The sequence below is a fragment of the Diadema antillarum genome, unplaced genomic scaffold (assembly GCF_040938485.1).
Source record: "Diadema antillarum isolate AM-2024a unplaced genomic scaffold, OU_Dant_1.0 seq00001873_RagTag, whole genome shotgun sequence".
NCBI classification, from domain to species: domain Eukaryota; kingdom Metazoa; phylum Echinodermata; class Echinoidea; order Diadematoida; family Diadematidae; genus Diadema; species Diadema antillarum.
In genome coordinates, this window is record NW_027272542.1 from 205,832 (window position 1) to 211,081 (window position 5,250).

General features: G+C 38.5%; 1 long non-coding RNA gene across 1 annotated transcript; it reads left to right on the forward strand.

The window, feature by feature from the left end:
• Positions 1 to 503: 503 nt before the first annotated feature.
• Positions 504 to 4,604, forward strand: LOC139712913 (uncharacterized). The gene is made up of 3 exons (XR_011709604.1): positions 504 to 1,160; positions 2,678 to 2,815; positions 3,402 to 4,604. It is a non-coding gene; the product is annotated as an uncharacterized lncRNA (long non-coding RNA).
• Positions 4,605 to 5,250: the final 646 nt, after the last annotated feature.

Consider the following 5,250-nt stretch of genomic DNA (forward strand, 5'->3'; position numbering starts at 1 on the left):
GGCAGAGAAAAAGGGCCTCGGACTAGGAGTGGTAGACGCTGTAAGTACGCTGTGCGAATCCTGTCGCTATGTACCTACGTACAGCAACTGGGCTGTGTATAGTTACCATAACTGGAAATTTTTTTGCCTATGAATTACATCCCAAATTTGGCTCAACATTTCTCCTTTTTGAAATGTGCTTCTCTATTACACATAAATCGCTGTTCACAGTAAGAAATGGCACGCTATTTGTGTTTTGCATGAAAATATGCGAATTCCTATTTTACCGTATTCTGGATTATGTTGCCCTATTCTACCTTCATGTCAAATTATGGGTCTCAAAATGTCGAAATAAGAAAGTTACGACACTCATCAGAACTGACGTTTGTTACAAATTGGCGATAGGCGAGAAATCCAATTTTACGAAACGACACTGAATGAATGAAAGTGTCAGCGAATCTGGTAACTCTCGGTTTTTACAAAATACTTTGTGGCTGACTCAACTGTGTATATGTTGTCATCACAGCTATGATCGGACCAAAAACGTGAATTCACATGTTTGGTAAGGTACCTTGTTATTGTCTCCGGTACACATGGCATTGCAAAAATGTTGATTGAAGTGTATCTATTGTGCGTACATACATAAGTGGCTAATGGCGTATATGCATTGTAGCGCAGTTCACTCAGTCTCTATAGTGTAGTGGTTAATGGTGTATGCTTTGTAGCACAGTAGGTGCTAATTGTTGAGAAAGGTCTGTCAGATATTATTGTGGGTATCTTTTGTAGGGCAACAGCCAGCATCGCATTCAAGGACCATCCTGACTAGGCAGCTCAGTGAAGCCAGTGACAGCCCCTCTGGTCAGTTGAGACCAGCCCTCCCAGCTACCCAGCTTGATGAAGCCAGTGAAATTCCCTCTCGTCAGTTTTGACCAGCTACCCAGCTCGGTGAAGCCAGTGACATCCCCTCTCATCAATTGAGACCAGCCCTCCTAGCTTACCAGCTTGATGAAGCCAGTGACATTCCCTCTCGTCAGTTTCGACCAGCTACAATGTAGCCTATACCCGGCTTGGTGAAGCCAGTGATGTCCCCTCTCATCAGTCGAGACCAGCCCTCCCAGCTTGATGAAGCCAGTGACATCCCCTCTTGCCCATTGAGACCAGCCCTTCCGTCGGTACAAAAGGTTTGTACAAACTAACTTTAATTACCTGGTACTATTTTAATACACCTAGATCCAACAACTGTTTTGAACCTGCAAATGAAAGTTAATTTTGATATTTAGTACACAAAACATCAATAAATTGTTAGATAACTCTGTGTTCTCAAACGATGCTGTTCTTATTCTTGCTGTAATTTAACTTATAACATTTTTTTTTTTAAAACCCAAAGCTGTGGTAGTGGTTAATAAGATTATGGTTGTCTTGATCATTACTTTTAGGGTTACAAGTTACATAGTTTGTACATTGCAGCCACATATAGGCCTACTATATGATTGTATGTGGAATTATACAGACCCCCAAATCCCTTGCATGTGGCTGGATTGAAAGACATCATAGGCCCGATGTGAGGTTGTATACACAACATATAAATAAATAGGGCCTACTTTGTAGATGGGTAATTCCATGAAGTTGGGGCAGTGTCCATGTATGTAGCATCGTGATATTGACAAAATACATGTCAGCATAACTCAATATCAATTATGCTATACATTTATTGTTTGTAGGCTTTACATTTGCATTGAGGCCACACATTTTCCTGGAAATTTTGTGCCATTCAGACTCAATTTTAATGAAGTTATTAAACAATATGTAACACTGTGTCCTGGAGCATCATGACATGTCCACGTAGCATCGTGATATTTTAAAATTTGGTCCAAAGAGACAAATTATGGCAATGAGCTTGACCAAAATTTGATGCAATATGCATATTTACAAGGTATGAATAAGATAGCTAAATATCTCAAATTTCCTGTACACAGTTTCAATTTTAAAAGAAAATTACAAAATGTATCACGATGCTATGCGGTGTCCTTTTTTGTGTAAAACTGTGGAAAGGAGAGTTAAGATATTTAGCTATCTGACTAATCTAGTAATTATGCATATTATATCAAATTTTGGTCAAGCTAATTGCCTTAATTTGTCTTTTAGGACCAAATGTTTACTATCACGATGCTACATGGACACGTCACGATGCTACAGGACACCATTACATATCGTTTTAATAATTTCATCAAAATTGAGTCGGAATGGCACAAAATTTCCAGGAAAATGTATGGTCTCAATACAACTGCAAAGCCTATAAACAATACATGTATAGCATAATTAGTATTGAGTTATGCTAAAATGTCACACTTCGTGCCCCAACTTCACAGAATTACCCAGATGCACAATGAGAGGCTGAGGTCATCCCGACGTCATGTGCAGTGTCAACTCATCAAAAATTTGGCTAGGGTCTCTGTAGGTCTTATTTTCCTTTTTGCTATTTAAGTTCTACAGTAGACAGTCTATTTCTAACATATTTCATGGAGTTTTCTCTGTTGCATGTATGTGAGCACTACAAGATAAAGCTACCTGGTAGACTCTACACTGAAATACATGGGATAGCAAGTTCTGTGACTAAATTTACAGATTGGTGAAGAACTAACGGGACTATCCTAATTGTAAGTCAGTGTTAATGCCTTTCATTGTGTCTGATATACAGATGAACTCCAGTCCAGATGCCCCTGTGAAATGGAAAAAGGACAAGTTCATGAATGCCGTTGCCTTCTCCAATTAGTTGTGGAGGAAAATGCTACTCTGAGGAAAGGACTTGGGTCAAATTGAAGTGGATCAAAACCTGGTGAGAGTGCTGACAGATATTGATTTTATCAGAGCCTGGGCAGATGTAAGGAGATAACAGGTTACTGTAAAAGTGGATATTTTAGCGCGACTAATTTTTTGCGGTCGGCGGGGTAAGAAGAGTTTCGCATGTTTATAGTTCCGCGGAATCAAGACATCAACTACTTGAACAAATGGCGAGCAAAAATATTCGCATGCTTTTATTTTCGCGCTAGTTTCGGCTTACGCGAAATGCGTGAAAATGTCAACCAACACCGCAAGAAATTTCCACTTTTACAGTAGATGATGAAGACGTCCCTTTGGCATGCATATTAGGGAATTTTTATGTAAATATCATAAATAAAATGAGCTATTTTCATTGGACTTTCAGCATATAACATAATTGCTTTCATCAGTACTAAACTTGTCATTGCTTGAATGATAGTCTTTAAAGAGAATATTTACTATGTGTATTACTGAATAGTTAATTGAGTCTATATGAGTAGTAAAATAATTTTTCATTGTAAATGTGTAGTAGTTACTTTATTACCAACATTCAGTCATTAGATGAGAGATCAATAGAATGTGCTTGTTGGCCTCTATTGCAGTGGAACAGCTAGCATCACATCCAAGTGCCATCACAGATATCCAGGTTGTTGAAGCCAGTGACACCCCCTCTCGCCAAATAAGACTGCCTCTTCTAGGCTACGCAGCTCGGTGAGACCTGTGACGTCCATCTCGCCAGTGGAAACCAGCCCTCTCTGCCACCAAGCTCAGTGAATCCAGTGACATCCCCTCTCATCAATCAGAACCAGCCCTCCCAACTACTTAGCTCCATGAAGCCAGTGACATCCCCTCTCATGTTCTTCTTTGTGGCTGGCAAATGTTTGAAAACTGAACTTGGATGACTTCAATATCATAATTATGTTGAGTGCATCCAAGTGATGGCAATGATAATAGCTCTGACACCAGTTCTTCCTGTAAGCCTACTGTCAATTTATGCCTTCATTGTGTATTATAGCAAAAGACATGTTAGTAATGAAAAAGCTGCACCTTTGTACCAGGATTGTTGGGGATTCTGATAAATGCACATTGAACATGAATAACATCAATTCCAATCATAGACTACATTCATGTGATGGCAGTGATAACTGATATGACACTACATTTATATCTCTGAACTCTCTATTTCTGTCTTTCCTGTGAGGTAACAACAAACATGTTAGTACTCAAATGTGTGAATCAGAATGAAACAGTGAATTGATTGCCTGGAAAATTTGTTCTTGCCCCATGTAGCAAGTAGGGAAAATAAATCCTGTAAACTCCTAAACTGCATGTGCATTAAACTGTTACTGGAAACTGAAAGGGCTGCAATATCCAGGCACAAAGTGTTTTGTCCTTTTTTTTTTTCATTTGGTCTTTTTTCCCCCTGTGTTTCCCAGGTGTTTCAGAGGTGAAAAACTACAATTACTCCGTTACGATAAAATATTGCATCAGTGTTTTAAAGTGAACTTAAGCAGGGCTGTCATGCACAACAGTGTACATCACTGAAGGGCCTTTCACACATTTCATTATTGCTCTAATTATTATTATTATTACTACTACTACTATTGTTGTTGTTGCTAATTTTTTATTACTATCATCATCTTCATAATGATTATTATCCTCATCATTTATGTGATCACTGATATCATGCCATGTGTTACATTCAAGTGGCACAGCAGGTCCTACACAGTAGCATTGTCCATCAGCATTTTGGAAGACACTTTTTCAGCACAAAATTTTGTGATAACTCTATCAAATCACATTATTATGAGGACAATATTTTTGTGGTAAATGGAGTTTGTGCCCTTGTAATATTCATTGCATCTATATTTTGTGGCCAAAAAAAAAAAAAAAAGTATGAATTTTGATAAACAAATGTGTTGGAAGTGCTTCAAACAAGATGTTCAGTTTTCATTCACATAGATATAAAAATACATTGTAATATACATTTTGGTAGGTCCCTACATGATGTTCTACTGATATAATTGTATATGCTCAAACCCTAAACCAATTGTGTTTTGACAATGCAATATGTAGAAGGTCTCCACACTGAAATAGTATAGTGTTCTTTGTACTTGAAGTCATTAACCCTGTGACATTGATTCTTGGACTTTCACTTCAATATTTTTTCCCTGCAAATGTGCAAGTTATTTGAAAGTGGTTGCATTTGTAAGGTTCTTTAATTTACATGTTATAGTATTATTATCATAATTGTTCAATATGATAGGAGTATAATGTGTAGATGCCCAAATTGACTAATGACAGAATGCTGAGCAGTTTCTTTTTATGCCTCCGCAACGAAGTGGCCGGAGGCATTATGTTTTCGGGTCGTCCGTCCGTCCGTCCGTCCGTCCGTCCGTACGTCCGTACGTCCGTACGTCCGTCCGTACGTCCGTACGTCCGTCCGTCCCG